The sequence below is a fragment of the Camelus ferus genome, chromosome 23 (genome assembly GCF_009834535.1).
Source record: "Camelus ferus isolate YT-003-E chromosome 23, BCGSAC_Cfer_1.0, whole genome shotgun sequence".
Lineage (NCBI taxonomy): Eukaryota > Metazoa > Chordata > Mammalia > Artiodactyla > Camelidae > Camelus > Camelus ferus.
Genome location: NC_045718.1, coordinates 2,633,360 through 2,651,757, shown reverse-complemented (window position 1 = coordinate 2,651,757; position 18,398 = coordinate 2,633,360). Strand labels below are relative to the sequence as shown.

General features: G+C 44.4%; 1 protein-coding gene across 10 annotated transcripts in view; it reads right to left on the bottom strand.

Moving 5' to 3' along the window:
• Nucleotides 1–18,398, bottom strand: part of ESRRG (estrogen related receptor gamma) — a 580,472-nt gene that overhangs the window by 386,242 nt on the left and 175,832 nt on the right. For 5 of the 10 annotated variants that reach the window (XM_032466760.1, XM_032466759.1, XM_032466761.1 and 2 more), the window contains one exon: nucleotides 17,397–17,488. The exons of the other annotated variants lie outside the window; for them this stretch is intronic. The gene's annotated coding sequence lies outside the window, so the exon portion shown is untranslated. The remainder of the gene's footprint in view (nucleotides 1–17,396; nucleotides 17,489–18,398) is intronic. 10 annotated transcript variants of the gene reach the window in all.

Genomic DNA, 18,398 nt, shown 5'->3' with positions numbered 1-18,398 from the left:
CTTTCACATTCAGAATAAGAATTAGTTCAGAAAATTTAACGAAGCCTATTTACCTTTCAGATTCACCAAGAAGGAAGAGACCTTTACTGATACTCAGTGAGATCTTAGTGGTCGTTTATCGGGTTTGGAAAAGAAATTCCTGCAGTGAGACAAATGAAATCTAGGGACAGCCTGCAACTGACTACTTCCATGCAGCTTTACGTCATGTGTTGCACTGCCGCCTTCCCCAGCTACAGGCTTTCCATACCCGCCCACCTGGTAATTGGAAATCTACCCAAGAAGGATCTGCCCTGGAGTGCAGAGGAAGAGGTTCAAAGCTGGAGCCGCACAGAAAGGTCACGATTACAGGCGTCCACTCAGTGCCAGCAGAGTACAGTGCCTCATTCCCTGTATATATATGCTGAGTGCAACTTCGGGTCTAAAGTTATAAACGCGGTATTGGCAGCAGCAGGACGCCGTGAGCAGGGCATGAGATTCAGAATCCGGCAACAGAACTCGGCTCAAACCCCAGATCTGACACTTCCTGCTTACGTGATTTTGAGCAGTTTACCCAGTTGATGGATTTCACTGTCTTCTGATGTCTTGTTTGCAAACTGAATTCAGTGATGCAAATGGTATCCTGAATGGTCCCATTGCTCGTGACTTTGAATCCAGACATTTATATGTGTATATACACAGACGATAACGTTTACAAGATTTTTCCCATCTGATAGTCAGAAAGACCTCACGGAGACCCCAGGCACGTCTCTCATCAGAAGGTGGAGCACATCCATTGTGCTGAGGAGTGAAGACAGCAGGCTCTCTGCATCTTAGTCACATTGTGACTTCTTGCAACTTAACTGAATTTACCGTGCACCCTTCTCTGCATCCCATTGGTAAGATGAGAAAATGCTCCCACCTCTTAAGGTTTGAAAATGTAAGACAGATCCTCATTCCTCCAACTGGAACTCCCCAAGCATGTCCCATCTTCTGCCGGGTAAGAGGCAGAGTCCCTCCGAGGGGCTGCAAACTCCTACAGACCTGACCTCTTATGCACTCTGCCCTCCCCCAGTCTTCCCCTCCTTACTGGCTCGCCGCTGCTTCTCGAAGCCTCCAGCACACTGCCTCCATCCCTGCGCACCTCACCAGACACCCACGTGGCTGCTCCCTCCCTGCCTTCAAGCCTTCGCTGAAATGCTGGTTTTTCTTTTCCCTTGTTTGCGGTTGTGACACCTCTTGTTTTCTCTCCATCGCACTGACCATCCTCTAATATAGTAACTACTTTTTTAAAAATTATTGTGTTTATTCTCTTAACTCCTTTCACTGGGATAAACATTTCAAAGGGGCAGGAATTTGTATCGATTTTATTCCCAGCTATATCTCTCCAGCAGAGCCCGGTACTAGAGATGCTCAATAATATTTAAGGATAAGTAGATTTGTTGTCAGGTGTCAGAGAGCTTGTTATCTGTAAGTCACTGAGCACAGTGCCCGGCACACAGCAAGAACTTAGTAAATGACAGCTGTGGACCCTTGACGGTGTCTGATGGGGGTAAGATGACAATCTTTGGAACCCTGAATGGGCAGGTGCTGCTTTTGGCCCATCAACAGTGTGACCAACACGTGGGTTACCCCAGGGCACTGGAAGGACCCTGCTTTATTGTTGGGCCTCACCATGACTCATCCGTGGGCCTTGGGCCCCCCAGTGCCTGCATCTGTAAGACAAACACAGTAACATCTCCCCTCCAGGGGAGAAAGGAGGTCAGGAAAGCTCTGTTTTGTCACTCGTTGTGTGCCATCTGTGATGAAGTGTCCACTGCATGATGTACAACATTTGATCAGAATAAAAATAGGAAGAACCGTAGCTTCTCACATCTGATGATCTTCCTCCCCACTAAAGGCATCTATCTTCCAGCTGGCACTCGCACACCCACCTAAGGAGGTTTCAGCCACAGCCTTTTGTCTTCCGGTTAAAATTAAGCAGGAATGAGGGAAACAGTCAGCCTTTCCTGGGGAAACCTGAGGATGGGGTTTGCCAGTTGGGGCAAATCGTTCTTTTCATCAGGTTAGTAAAATTCAGGGAAGAATGCATGCCTGTCTCCTGCTCATTAACTGGGCAGAATTAACTGCAGCAAGAAGGTTAACAGTTACACAAGTAATTAACACTTCCTTGATTTTCATACTCTAATCCTATGGTTGCAGGATTTCCGCTTTGGTCCCAGAGTCCAGGGGAAGATGAGAGCAAAGGCAATGGAACACGGCTTGGTGGCGGGGCTGGGAGGCCAGGAGGCGGCTCTGGGTTTCCAGCCGCTTCCTGATGAGGCACTGCCATGAATTGGCAGCCGGCACTCTGGTTTTGTAACCATCGGGCGCCATGCAGGTGTTTGACACCCGATCTTCCCTCAGCCCCCACTCCCACCCCTTCACGCCTGCATGCAGCATATTTGGTGTCACTGTTTATTAAAGATAACTAATGCCCTAAGTCTTTATTTACTTCTGTTTATTGCTATTTTAGCAAGAGTCACTGGAGAGTAGCTGTGCTTCTGGTCCACTCGGGTTCTTTAATCACTGTTAGTAGGTAAAATCATCTGTGACAACTAATCCAAAAAGCAGATTATATTTATTTTGGCTACAGTGGCTTGCAATTCGTTAAAATCAACAAAGCCTTTTCATTAGCCCCCTGCTGATGTCCTAAAAACAGACATTTCAAGGGTCTCCAAGCGCTGAGCCACACATATGCAGCAACGCTAATTCTGACAGATTCCCAGTGCCATTCTTAACACAAAATCTTATTAAACTAACAAACAAGAAACAGAACCCTTCTGCTTTCATACAAAGGCTTAATTAACATGCCTAAACTCCAAAATCAAAATCAGAGCCGCAAAGCTTCCTGAATGTGGAAGCAAAACAAACAGAGACTGACTGTATCGTTAGTTAAGCAAGATTTACCAAAAAATTGGGACCTTTAAAAAAAAAATAATGTGGGAAAGGATTAGAAATCAGAACCATGGTGCCTATTTCTAAACAGTTCTGCATGGGCATTCTGGCCTTCACAAGCCGGGATTGTGATTAACTAGACTGTTGATGGAGGCAGCAAATCTACTGAGCAGAGGATCAAGGTCTCATTCCAGGGGTTGCCAGAGGTTAGAAACAGCTGCATCGTGTTTAAGGACAACATCATTGCAACAACATTCCAGGCATCTCCCCTCTCCTACCTGCACTCCTGCAAACAGAAACTGCAGCCCTTTCCAGGTGTCTATCTTTTACTTGCTACCATCTGGGTGTCCATCGCAGAGAAGAGAGTCTCTTTAACGCTGCATTAGTTTTTAGGACTCAGTGTCAGAAATGGGGGCATTCCAGGAAAGATGCTCATGGCAGTGACTCAGCCATCACAGTGCCACCAGGCAGCAGCCATAATTAATGAATGTATCAAAAGGTCTACTCAAGGAGCAAAGAAGGTAGACAATGATTTATGTTTACCTAAGGGGAAGATTATTTAGCTTTGCAAGAGCTTTCAGAATGAGGAAGCCCAGAAATATTCAGATATGGCGTGATACCTCTCCAGTCCTGGAGAGAAATTCAAGGAACAGATACACAGATCCAGAGATAAAGGGCAGCGGGGCACAGGCATAGGACAACGCGCTCTCTCTGGCAATTTCCCCCTCCACAGCTCGGATTGGAAAGCGGCTGTGATTTCTATATCACCATGCCTGCTACTGAAATGGAATTACTTGTCCGTCCCCCCAGCATAATCCTGAACATTGTCAAGGATGATTACCAGATGATACTTCATGCACTTCTCCATCCTAACATGTGGATTTCCACTGGTGGAAAGGGGAAGCCCAGAGCAGCCCTGGAGAGCAGCGGCTCACTTGGTTCTTCAATTCACAAGGGATGAGTGCGTCAGGCTGCCTCTGAGACTAAAAGGTCCAGTTCATCTCCACGAGGACCTCTGTGCAGCAGCCCCTTCAGCCAGTACTTCCTCTGGTTCATTCGAGGAGCAAAAGAGCTGTCTGTTAGAGCAGATAATAAAATCCAGCCTAGAAGGAAAATCTACATACCAAACTTCTCTCCAATCAGAGTTGGGTCCACGGGGAAAAGGGAGCCACATCTGAGAGACACATTATCATTCTCGCTCGCCATAATTAAAACTATTGTTGCCATGGCAATCCGAAGAGTGTTGCAAATATATGAAAGGATAATATCCTGGCTCTTTGGTGGTTACAGATATCGTCTGCAGCCCCAGCTTGGGTTTATTTACGGCAGGGCAGAAATGTGACTTGAACAAACAGCAGAGCAACGCTGGGAGAGGTGAGAAAATCTAAAACTCAATTATGTACCCAAGATACTGTTTTCAGCTGTTCCTCGGCCCCCAGCCTGCCTTCTTCAATAGATAATAAAAGTGCACTCCCTTCCTTATATATATTTACCTCCAGCAGCTCCCCACGGCACGTCCCCAAGCCTCCTGATTGTCTCCTCTATGATCTACCACTATGTAGAGGATTATACTCAAGAAGATTTCCAGGTCATCGCAACAGGTCACTTTTCTAAGCCACCTTATCAGGGAAAAGGAGCCACATGCGGTTCTCAGGCAGGGAAACAAAGAATCCACTTGGTTTTGTGACTTAAACAGGATGGCGAAACAGCCTTTATTACTGTTGTCATAGAAAACATGTTGAGACAAGCAATACAGCAGCAGTCGCCCTGAGGAGTAGTTCAACTTTATGCCTCCTAAGGTTATTCTCAAATAAAATAGCACACACCCTTCAGTTTTTGTTTGGGGTTCAGTTTTTTTTTTTTTAAACAGGCTCCCTCTTTTCCTGGTCCTTTCAAAATGAGCCCGCTGTTCACTATTCATGATCTCCTCGGGACAAAACAATCTGAGCTAAGCAAGAGCGAAAGGCCACAAAAACAACAGCCCTCCCCCGGGCAACCCCGAGATCCGGCGCACCTCCGCCAGCCAGACGCAGGCATGAATGGACCAGTGTTTCCCAGCCGTGCCAGACCCAGAGAGGGCCCTGGGGTGCTGGCTGAAGCACAGAGCACCAGCCTCCTGCCCCGGGGACTGCCTCAGCAGGTCTGGGCGCATTTGGGAAGCGGCAGTACAGATGAACTGGGCCAGAGGCTCTGAGGGACGCGCCCCAAGTTCCCAACTGAGGAGGGAATTAAATCCAGAGGCAAAGAACCTGAGGAGGTGAGGATCTGTTCTCTGGCCTTTTCTGCGACACAACCAGCTTCCCTCCCAGGAATACTGAGAATACACATGGCACAAAAAAACCAACCAAACAACCAAAAAACCCAGCAACAGCAAAACCCCACAATACGCTCAAAAACCCACCACACAACACACTCCACGTATGTCCTTGTGGCTCTTACACATTTTGAGTCCAAATATCAAATGGTTCTGGTGATGCTAATGTGGCAGAAGAAGGGAGGAGAAGGATGCTCTGCTGGGCTTTTATTTTTATTTTTTTCAACTAAAAATAACAGGAGAGAAACCGGCGATTTAAAGCCCAGGAAAGTGAACAAGTTATATGATTTATTTATTTCTTTTGATCGGAGTGGGACATTGCACTTGTGGCAATAGAGTAGAGATCTGGGGAAAAAAAAAAAAACAAACAACGTATAATGTTTCACTTAATGCTGGGGACAGTAGCTCAAGACGTTGAGAGAAGCGTATAGTATTTCCTCTGGGGGATCTGGAGGTAGCAGCGTAGGGGACAAAAGAGGCCTGGGGAACTGAGGCAGAGATGGGGGCGTTCATCTGGTCACCGAGTGGTCGCAAATAGCGGACTGTCACCAGGCTGGTTGCCCCCTCAGGAAGGAGAGCCCCACGCAGCCCCGGTCTCCGCACTTCATGGACACTCTGTCTCACTGGAATACAGCTTGTTGGGGCATAAGTGTCTACAGAGAAACTCTCAAATAAGCTTTACTCAAAGCCCGGACCCTTAGCTACGGACGGCACCTGCTTCTTTTTAATTCCAAAAGCAATCTGAGCCATAACCCAATAGTTCTGCCCTCTGATAATAGAGGAAAATCTAATACTGTTCCTGAGATTTTATAGACATTCCTCTCTTCCTCAGGACATGAATAGTGTATATACCCTCTTCAAAGGCTTGATTTTTCTCTTTTGTAGCAAAATGCCAAGAGCCTATGGGAGAGCGGTGCCTAGGGCAATGTTCCTTTTTTGCTTAGAAGCCACCTGCTAATCACCTGCAAGTAATAACAGACTACAAGGGGGGCGGCCCAGGACTGCCGCTCGCCCCCTTGAAGGGCAAGGGTTAAGTAGAAACAAAGTGTGGAAGGCTTTCTTGGCCTGAGGGGGGCTCTGCAAAGTGACCAGCGAGGACCTCCCTGAGGACGGGATTCAAGGGGCGGAGGAGCAGCCGGTGAAGATCAGAGGCCACTTGAAATGGGCCAACGAGCCGGACTTTGGAAGTAGAAAGAAAAAGCAAATCATACTTCCCAAAAGGTAGCCGAGTGTCGGGGCCAGCAGTATCTGGGAAGGTTCCTTGCTCTGCCTCTAGGCCGAGACATGGAGCTTGACAGGTCTGGCAGGTCAGGGCCCCTCCCATCACGCTGCCCTCAGGGGCACCGCGGTCTTCGACTCCCCGGCAAGGCCAGCGCCGACCCGATGCCGCGTGGTCAGGTGTCCTGACCGGGTAACTAAGGAGAATGCTAGCTGCAGACAGCCTACAACAAAAATCTGGCTGTGCCTACAGGTGTACAGCTGTCCCTCAGTATCCACAGGGGATTTGTCCCAGGACCCCTGCAGATACCAAATCCCTTATATAAAATATATATAAATCTATAAATAAATATACACACACAGGCATAGTAGTTGCATAAAACCTACACACATCCTCCCATCTACTTTAAATCACCTCTAGATTACTTATAATACCTAATACAATGTAAATACTATGTAAAAAGTTGTAAATCCAATGTAAATGCTATGTAAATAGTTGCCGGTGTGTGGCAAATTCAAGTTTTGCTTTTTGGAACTCTCCTGAATTTTTTTTTTTTGAATATTTTTGACCTACAGTTGGTTGAATGCACGGAGGTAATACCTGTGGATCTGGGGGGAAGGGGGCCAGCTGTACTTCAACCCAAAAGAACGTAGAGCAGACAATTCAAAGGGCATTAAAGGCTTAGAAAACTGTAACTAAGAAGTTGTTAAGGGAAAAAGAGTTTAATCCAGTTCTGATTTTTAACTGAGAAAGAATTCAGGCATGTGAGGGATTTTGAAGGTATGAGTATGAAAATTTATTTTCCAGCTACTGAAAAGTCAAGAAGAAGAAGAAAAGGTTTCCAAACTAGTCTAGTTGAAAAGAAAAAAGTCTTGAACATGAGGAATTGGTGCCTAGTGGTGGCTGTGGAAACACTGTCCTCAGACTGTCATTAACTGTGGCAATATACTCACCGATTTTCTAGTCCTGATGGCTCCTCCTACATGAAGACTACAGAATGCCTCGAATTAAGACTTGATTTGCTCTTCCTGCACCCTCACACCTCCCCCCGTGCCCTGTGGAACACCAGTAGACTGTGGCCAAACACCTTTCTGCCCTCCATCCCTCCTCACCTCTTTCCCCAGTTTCTCCTCTCAGATGAAGTCTCATTTTTTTTTTTTTCTGTCCCTTCAATTCATCCCGTTCCTCCATCTTGACACCAAGGGAAAGGGAAAAAATGAGTCTCTCTCAAGCCTGCTCCTCAATATTTACGATCATTTGAAATGCATGGCACCCACTGCATCACCTTCTTCATATCCAGGCTGCTATGGTCCGATTGCTACATTTCCTCTCCCTCCTGCCTCCATCTCCAGGTTCCCGGACATTTTTTTGCAGACTTGACCATGCACATGATGCTTCTTTAATCTCTCCTTCCTCCCCTGCTTGAATCCACTATCCTCTGCACCACTGAGCATCCCCTGGGCTACTAGATTACATGATAGATGATGTATCTCAAGATTTAAAACACTGTTCTCCTGTGACAACAACCCAAATGTCCATCAGTGAATGAATGGAGAAATAAAATGAGGTGGAAAATACAATGGAATAGTATTCAGTTTTACAAGGAGTAGGATTCTGACACATTCTACAACATGGATGAACTTTACAAACATTATGTGGAATGAAAGATGCCAGACAATGTTATATGATTCCACTTGTATGAGGTATTTAGCATAATCCAATTCATGGGGTCAGAAAGTAGACTGGCAGATACTAGGGGCTGGGGGAGGCGAGTACGGGGAGTTACTGTTTAATGAACACAGAGTTTCACAGTTTGAGATGATGAAAGGTTCGAGGGACGGGCAGTCGTGATGATGACTGCACAATAATGTGAATGTACTTAACGCCAATGAAATAGACAAAAGACTAGAAAAAAAATAAATAACCACTGGTCTTCCAAATCTGCATTTGAATGTTCAAGTCACACTGAAATCAACCTGACTGTACATAGTTTCAGAAGAAGCTGGGCAGGCTCTGTCAATAAGTGGTGGTGACAATTTGTCACTTAAATTTATGGTTTCCTCTTTCCCTCCTTTGCTCACTCAAGACATACTGACTGGGCAACTTCTCTCTGACTGGTACCATGCTGGAAGAAGAGACTGAACAGAACTCACAAGCTAGAAGAGGAAAGGGGCAGTCAAGAAGAAACGATTTGCCCCATACATGTTAAGAAGTAGGAGAGAAACTCTCAGAAGCATGTTGGGAAAGGCTTACGTAGTGTGTGGGAGAGGAGAAAGGCAGGATGCTCTGAGGATGCTTTTAAGCTGAGACCCGGATGTCGAATGGGAGTTAGGTAAAGAAGAGAAGCCTATTCCAGATGGAGGGAACTGTAGAGGCGAATGAGAAAGAATGTCAGGCTTAGGGGATGGAAAGCAGACTGGCTTGGCTGGAGCTGAGAGAGACAGAGCAGAGAGGCAGGGGATGAGGCCTGAAAAGCAGGCAGAGAGCAGACCCCGGGGGGCCTATGGGATGACCTGAAGCATCCTAGATAGTTCTTCCCAAAGACCAAATGCGAATATTGCACCAGGTCTCCTTCCTGACTTGGAATGCTCTCCAACTGTAGAGGGGTTGAATCTGTGATCCCTTCCCAGATTGTGACCCTTGCCTGCTAGGCTATCATCCTCCTGAGAAACTGCCTGATTCCCCCATCCCAGAGCACCGCTCAACACCTCCCCACCCACACATATCACTCTGACGTCACTCAAATTATTAGGCACCACATGATTTCACCGGCTAGCTTTCCTCTCCAAGTCCGGGTCAACATTCTCACCGCTGTCCTCCCTTCACAGACATTCTGCCAAGTTTATTATGTAATCTTCCTCTCTGACTCACATCCCCTCTGAAGAACCTTTCTCTGACTCACTTCTCCCTGTTAGCAAGCATCTTTCTTTTTCTCCTGCATCTTTAAACTTTCTTCTCACCCCTTTCTTTCTGCTTTAGATCATCTCAGCTCTCTTTTGTATCCACGATGCTCTTTGGTCACCAAATATGAAGGAAGATGTGAGTGTGGCTCATCGTCCATTCATTCCGTTTACCATCAACTTGGCCTCCACCACGACTACAAGGTAATCCATTTACTCGTCCCCTGGGCATCCCTGGGCTCACTGCCTTCTGAGGCTTATTTAGAAGCACTGTCTCCTAAAGTTCCTATCCTCTATCTTCAGGAAATGACTTTACCTCTGACTATTTATTCAGTAGGCACCCTCACCTCTCATCTGTCCTTGCCTTTGCTGTCCATGAATCTATTTCCATAGATAGGTTTGGTCTTCCAGCCTTTTTTAGGGAGGATAGAACTTCACCATGTTAAAGTCCTGAGACCTGCCAAGAAGTGCTAAGACATGGTTCTTGCCCTTCTGGAAACTTTGAAACATGCAGGACTGTATCATCATGCTTTGTTGTTCTAGGAGGAGTCCTAAGTGGCACCAGTGCACATTTTAACATTCAGTTTTCTTCTAGTTGAAGAGGTCAGGGAAGGCTGCAAGAAGGAGGTGAAGTTCACACTGAGCCTTGAAGGACGAGTGGGATCCCAGGAGACCTGACAAAGAGTGCCGGAGAGCACCCCCACATAGAAGGCACAGTACGCAGGAAGCGTGGGGGTGCACATGCAGGTTTAAGATACAGCTGACGATGTAACGTTGCATTAGTTCTGGGTGTACAACATATGGATGTGACGCTTGTGTCTACTGTGAAATCTGGTTATACTTTTCAAAGCGAAGAGTGGAAGAGTGCAGTGTGCTGCGTGTGATGAGATAATGATGCAGAGATTAAACCGCCAAGTCAGTCAGGAAGGACCTCGTTAGAGATCCTGGGACCGTGTTCTGCAGTGGTCTGCAGTGAGGCTTGAAAGTGGAGAGGCTGGAGGCCAAGTTCAGTGAGGAGGTATCTGTCACCAGCTGGCCCCAAAGTGACTGGAGGAAGGCACATGGAGACTAAAGATGGCACGCACACCCCCCCAGTCTTCAACAAGAACCCCTCCCTCTCCATCCCATCTCTACTACTTTTGGGGAGAGGGGCTTCTTATCTCGATTGACCTATTAGTTAATTTAATCCCACTTGCAGAGTTTTCTTTCCTTCAGCTTAAAATTCCTTTTTCTGACCATAAAAGGAATACTTATTCTTTGTGGGGATTTTGAAAATGTCAGGAAAACAGTTCTTCCTTCATATTAAAAATGCTTTCCTGGGACCCACCCCGAGAGCCCACGGGGCCTCTCTTTCCCTGCTCTGCAAAACTTCCTGACGTCCCCAAGTTTTCAAGTCTCTCTTGACTTGCCGTTTCCCTCAGCTGGAAACCCTCCCTTCCCCTGATGCCTGAGCCTTAAAGGTTCCGCTCAGGTGTCAACCCGTCATGAAGCCCAGCCGCACCCCCGCTCCCCTCTCCCCAGTGTCCGAAGAGCCCTGCTCCGGGTCCCACGGCACCTGGGCTGCCCCCAGAGCACGAACCTGACAAAGCGGAACTACTCGCTCTCTGCAGCCGTCTTCCCAACTAGTCTGTGAACTGTGGGCCTCGAGGATTATGTTGAAAACACATAACAAATTTAGAATAAAATAAATGTCGCTTTTCTTTCTTTTGGAGGAGGATCCAATCTCAGCAAGATGAGAAAACACGAAGCCACAAAAAAATCCAAATAAACATAGCTGACTACTTATCCTCCATGAAAGACAATCAAAAGCAAAACAAAAAGGTAAAATAAAACAGTGAAAGATCCTTGTAACGCATTTAAGAGTAAAGGGGGTTAGTAGTCTTAGTGAGCAAGAAGTTACAACCAATAAGGAAAATGGTGACGATATTCATAGAAAAACATTGTCAAGAGAATATGAAAATTCACTAAAAAAGATACAAATGACCAGTCAAAATTATAAAAGGTGCTTGGCTTCATTTATAATTTTTAAAATGCAAGTTGAAATAACTACAAAGCAGCACTTCTCAAATGGCAAAAAAATGGAAAGTCTGATAATAAGTATGGCTAACCAGGAAATGGATAGTCGTACAATGTTGGTACAAGTGTTAATTTATGTGATTTTGTATTGGTTTATAACACTATATAAATTGTACGTGTATAATTTATGCACCTTTTTAACGATCCACTAACGTTTCTTATAAAATTGAAAACGTAGCTAGACGTTGGCTCAGCAGTCTTATTCTAGGTGTCTATCCTACAGAAATAAGAACACAAGAATTAAAAAAAAATGTACATAGCTTTATTGGAAGCAAAAAATGTGAAAGGGTTAAATGTGTATCAATAAGGGAATATTTTATGATATGTCCGTCTAAGGGGGTACTATGTACCCCTGAAAAGAATACATACGTTAACAAGTAAATTGCAGACCTATGTGTGGCATGGTTGCATGTTTTTAGTTGAAAATGAAACTAGTTAGAGAGGTGTCTCTAGAAACATTGGAATATGTAGGAAAAGCTATTAACAAAATGTGAATAGTGACCATGGGTGTGCATGGCAAAGGATGATCATACTTCTGTCTTTTCTCCCTCCACAAAATACTTTTTAACTTTGCCATATGTCTCTTTATCCTCAGCACTTAGCATCCCTCACTGTAGGTGCTCAGTCAGTGCTGGGTAAAGAGAATCCTTTCCCAACCATCATGAACACTTAGAAGTCTTCCAGTTTTGTCCATCTGAAAGTCCAGCCTGGACCATACGTCACCGTTTGCTGGTTATATCTGTTTCCAGCCTAATTATTAACACCCACCCCCTCTTCATTCACAAAGTGATTCAGTTTGGACGATAAATTATACACTCGCCATTTAATTAGCTACTTCCTCCCAAACTCTCCTTCCTTATCTTCACGACACTGTTCTTTATGCCTCTCATCGTCCCCATCCCTTTCCACTGGCTCATGCTCTCATTCACTGGCTCTTTTTCTTGCTTTTCCTTCCTGAAGTTTAGTTTTCCTTAAGGCTCTTCTGTCTCTGCTTAATCCCTGTGATGATCAACCTCTTCTCACGACCGCACGCAAGGACTGTCTCTGGTTTGGGCATCACTCCTTTACCAGGAAGCTCTGGGAGCCACATCACTTAGATCCCCCACAGCTCCAATCCTCACTGCCTACAACTGAGAGAGTCCCCACCTCCTGCCTAAATGATGCCACTCTTAGTCCAGTTTCTCAGAGATGCTTCAGGGGGCGGGGTTATGCTGGTTGTCATTTTCTCCACCCAGCAGCAAGACAGCAAAGCACACTCCAGAGTGGGACCACCCGCCCTCGGATCCCAGCTCCTCTACTTGGCCCAGCTGTCAATGTCTCTGTACCTCAACTTCCCCATCTTCACGATGGGATAACAGCAACCACTTCATAGGGCTGTTTCCAGGAGTTAATGATTTATTATACTGAAAGCCATATATTACTGATATATTATATTTCAATATACTATATTGAAATATATAATGATATATTATATTGAAATATATTTATTACATTAAAAAGTGCAGGGCACACAGAAAGTATTATAGAAGTGTAAGCTGTTACTCTATTTTCCAAAGTTTCTATTGCGGTCATAGACTATAATAGTAATAAGAAGTCTTGAAAATTGTCAATGGCTCCCAGTAATTTCTAAATCAACTGCAACCATTTGTCTGACTTAATGTCTTGCTCCTTATCGAGATGAAACAGTTCTAACTTAACCCAACCTTTTGGCAGCTTTTTCCTGCTCACATTTTGTACTTCTTCAGCCATACCCCCCCACTCCCAGGGTTGGTCTGGGAAATTTTAAGAACTGGCTCTCAAAAAAAAAGCTCCAGTTTTAGCATTTACCAATTTCCATGGTATAAAAATTCCCATCGTGGCTGCTTCCAAGCCCGCAACAGGACATCGCGGAACAAGGAGCTCTTAGGAAATGTGCATCATTACATTGTGTTCCCACCTTCCAGACACAGTAGACGGGCCTCAGGAGCACAGGGAACAGCAATGTAGTGGGGAAGGAATTAGGAGGGGCTAAGTTTTGAATATTTATTACTTTTGTTTTTAAGATAATTGATTTACTGTGAGTTTATGTAATTCAAGTTTTCATAACATTTCATGAAAGCTGGCTCACAAAATACCTAGCAATGTAATAATATGAGCAGGTTCCAGACACTGGCGAGCCCCCTCCCTCTGGCATCTCCCTTGGACTCCAGCTTTGCCTCCCTCCTGAGCTGGTCCTCCCTGCTTCCTCCACTGAGCCCTGGCCAACCTCTCCTTACAGGGCAGCATCGGTGACAGCACCCCACTGGTCCTTCTCTTGCCCAGTGCCGCCAGCACTTTTAAGGAATCCTATACAGTCAGCACTCCAGTATGCGTATTTGATTAACCTTCTCACTGACTATTTCGTGTCTCATCCTTTCTCCTACTCCCAATTCGATCCTATTTGTTTTATACCAGTGACTATCAACAGAGGAAAAGGATGGGGACTGCAGGTTTGAGGATCATCTGAGAATCTGGGTACCTTTTCCAAGCTCCTCCTTCTCCCAGACAATTGATGCTGAAATTTCATCTCCAATGCCTACCTCACTTATGTTAGAGAACCACTATTTTATATCTGCAAATAGCATAACAAATGTCTGGCACACAGTAAGCACTCAGGAATTGCTTGTAAATTGAAGAGATCAGATATTTTAGTAGAAAGACAAATTATATTAATTCATTTAATAGCTAGCTAAAAATCTGGATTCCTTGTCAAGGCAGGTTTTTGGTTTCTTAGTCCTGGTAGTTGGACTGAGGTATAATGGTGAGAAAACGGGTTAACACAGTTAGGGTGTTCTTTCTTATAAAGGAAATGAAATAAACACCCTTTATTAGAAACCTGAAGCACAAGCCCATTTCCACGAAGAGGGTCAAGTGGTTGATGCCTTTATTAACGTGAAAGTACCAGAAATTCCTGCTGTCACGTTCTTAAAGACTTTGGGGACGTGTAAGCGTGAGCATGTGCGTGCACGCGCACGCGCACACAGACGCACGCGAGTGCAGGCGTGAGTATAAATATATGCAAAACACTTTTAAACTCCAAGTGTGATGGCTATGAACTAACTTCATCAGAAATGATAGTATTTAGAGATCAAATTGTTCTACCCCTACTTACTTTGAATTAGCATCATAATTAACTTGTCTCTCATGACCCTCAACAACAACAACAAAGCCAGAGAGAGCTAACGGTCTTCGTGCTCCCGTGGAAATTTTGGCTTACTCAACAAGGGCCAAAGATGAGCGCCAGCGATAAAGCATGAAACCCACATTTCCGAACCAGAATTGCCATGTCACATTCTTTCCGAAACCAGAGGAGGGATTTCAGATTATCATGTGTCCAAATCCATTTGGACTCTCTGGGCACACACCCACTGGCAGAAGTTTCCTGAGAGGCATTCTCAAGCCCGTCTGAAACAGCCACCCTGTAAAGAAGTGGGTCTTTCTATTTTAACTGTACTTGCATTTGCCCCAAGAAAGAAGAGTATTTTTCAGGCAGTCTGTTTAGGAAAGAAAAAAACTCAAAATGTTTGCCCCACTTTGCCAGCAGTAAGCTTTCTGCTAATGCTTAGTCATAAATAAATAGCATCGACAAAGACATTAAAGATGGAAACAATAAAAATACTCAGGATGCGCAGAAACAAGATTGCCATGATATTGTCTCTGTTTGCAAAAAAAGGTATTAAAATAACAATGATACAAAAATCGACTCGAACCATTATTGTCTTTCAAGGGAGGGGAAAGTTTGCTCCCAGACTTCCTAAGATGAGTGTCTTAAAGGTTTCATCGATTAGTTGATAAGTTTCCCGGTCAATGATTAGTCGATTAGTCAGAAGGGTTTGAATTAGTTACTAGAGCAACTGCCTCCCATGAATAAAAGGCGGGAGTGTCCTCTCTCCCACCCTCGGTGACAGATGATATCTGTTTTCTCCTGTGAGTTTGAATTTAAGAGCCACTGAAGCTCAGCCACAGTATATTCTGGCTCAAATGAGCTGAAAATTGCATTCAATTTGAATTTCAAAAATGGAAGGGAAGAAGAGGGGGGAAAAAAACCCTCAGCACCCATCAAGTCCCCACACTTTTCAACTACTTCCTGCTGCTTAGCTTCATTCCGCCAGGCTGGGGACCTGAAACCAGGATGCACTGCGGGGCAAAGAGCATCGCTGGATTCCTGCCCAGTCTGAGTTTAAAAATAAGCTTTTAATAGTCAGGATCAAAGCAAACCTCACTTGGACGCACATGCATAATGCAGACTGAGACCCACCAAAGAAATAGATTTATCTTTTCCAAACTCAAACTGGCCTGCTTTTTTTTTTTTTTTCTTATGTACTTTGGAGGTGATAAAGGTGAAGGTGTTTTCCCTGGGAAACTCTAGGAAAGCAAATTCTTTTCTAAATTACGATTAATTCCTCTTCAGCTCGCTTAAGACCCTCATTCTGAGTTGCTTGATTTCTCCCCTTCCCCTGCCTCACATTACAAAGCAGGTGTGTTCTTGAAAAGTTGAGTGAGCGGACATTGATTTTTCCAATCAAATCATATTTTAAATGCTCTCAGAGAGTTAGTTATCTAAAGGAATCTTGCGATAAATTATTTTATAAAACCAAGCCATTTTTAGAGCACAAATACTGGTGCCTTCGTGCAGACACGATAAGTATGAATTTGAAGCAATTTCCAGTTTTCTTAAAGCAGGGCACACCTGCACTTTCGAAGAAGCACCGATTAAGTACTAGCAATAATTACAACTAAACTGATGTCACACAAAACAACAGATGATAGCCCAGAATCATGTAACTGAATGATCTGGGGCCAGAACTCCATTCCATGATGCTTTGAGCTGAAGGAGCAGAGAGAAAACCAAACCTTTCACACACAGAAACATATTCTGCCCTTGCCTAAATTATTCTCCATTTGCAAATTAAGCAACTCGGGTATCATGAAAAAGGTAATTCAACTCTTAAACACTATTTTCCACACTGAAGCAGGAATCTGCTGAATGCTATTCAGAAAACCTGACTGACTCCAGAGGGTTCAGTAGCAGGCAGGGTGGAGGGACTTCACAGGCAGCGAGCAAGCAGGATTTCCTGCAGCCCTGCTCTGCCCAGGCACTGCAGAGGGAACCTGGGGTGATGGATGACTCACTGAGCTTACCTTGGAGGAGGGAACCTTGGAGGGGAGTGGTTTGCCGTTTTTCCTGAGCTGTGAACCTGTTCGAGAGCCTGATGGGAGCACAGACCCTTTCCAAATTAAGAATCCCTCCAAACTATGATCCTCATATGATGCTCATGAGCACGGTGGTTCATGGATCCAAGTGGAAGACCTGGGTTCAGAAGACCAACTGAGTAACTGACAGTAGGCTAGAAAAGTAGGCGTTACATGATTCTCCTTTAAAAGCAGAGTGAAGGAGACTTAACATCAAGATACATTTAGAAAGAACCAGGCATCCAGTTGGTAGCTGACAGCATGCCAAGAACTTTTAGTAAGTTCACTGGAGGTAGAATTAAAAAGAGAAGGCTTTCTCTCTTAAGTATAGGACAGAAAGAACAATAATATCTTCTCACGCACCGCCAAAAGACAAGAATCAAGAAATAGTCTGACGCTGACAACAGTGACTTAATGGCCAATATAGGGAAAAAATTGAAACAGGAGGCAATCTTTCATAAAGAACCATGTGATCCTTGCAACACACACTCCATAAAGTCCCATTTGTTAGAATATCCCAGAAAATAAAATGCTTTAAAAGCTTGAAACATGATGGGTTTGTTTGTTTGTTTGTTTGTTTGTTTGCATTTTCAAAGACAGAACGAAGGAAACATGGGAGCCACTTCACGTACTAATAAAATCCTTGCCGGACCCTGGGAACAGGCGAAGATGTCATGAGGCCACTTAGCCCTTTAGCATGTATCACAGTCTGTAAGTTTTAAATGAGCATCAACGTCTCCTAATCTTGTAGGGAACGGCTTACCTTTCAAACTGCAACAATGTTAGCGTAGGATTTTTTCCTTACATCTTCATAATTTAATATTGTTTCGTTGATGAGCCAGTAAATTGTCAGCTCTATTCATTTATGTGACGTGAGCAAGGATCCAACCCAAAAAAGGAAAAAAAAAAAAAAAGTGAGGTCAATTTCCTTGGCTGCTGCATTTAATAAAAATCTCCCAGGCAAGAGAGTTAAGTGCACATTAACAGCGATGACTTGCACGCACTGCCTTCCGCGAGTCTTTGATTTCCCTGTGTATATACTCGGGGCTGCATTAATGCTCACACTTAGGTACAATCCTCATTTCTTATTTTAAATTTTCTTCCTTCTCAGCTTTATCAGATTTATTAATCTGCTCCTCTCCTGTTTATAGCGAATGCTCTGGTTGAGGTTTCAAAGCATTTTCCATTATAACACCCAATTATAACTTTCAGGAAAGGAAAAATTGAGGGACTTTCAACTTATTTCACGTTGGTCTCAAAATATATGAATTTTTCCACATAGGAGGGGTCTGCTTCTTATTTCTCTTATCCTCAAAAAAAAAAAAAAAAAAAAAAGATAAAAGGAAGCAGGTTGAGAAGTACAAATCTCCTGACTGGAAAAACTCAAAGCTTCAGTTTTAAAGCAGCCCACAGTGGGTTTGCACCAAACATGCTCTTTTTCAAAAATGCTGTTTTAGGTAGACTGTCCATCCGAGGAAACAATTAGATGGAACCTCATGAAATGGCCAATATTCTACCGATCTTGACCTACCAGAATGGCAAACCCTTACGATTTAACTTAATACCTCTCCGATCTTTACTCTCAGAAAACACAAAACTGTTCAGAACAACACAGTGGCCCCTTGGGATACCCAGGGGAATTCTGTGCTGGACTTGCAGCTCAAGGAAGGGAGAAGGGGAAGAAAAGAAGGCTGTGGCCACTGGAAAACTGAAAGGCGCCTAACAATTTGTTTGGCGTCCACTCTTCTGCAGTTTGTTCCGTAAA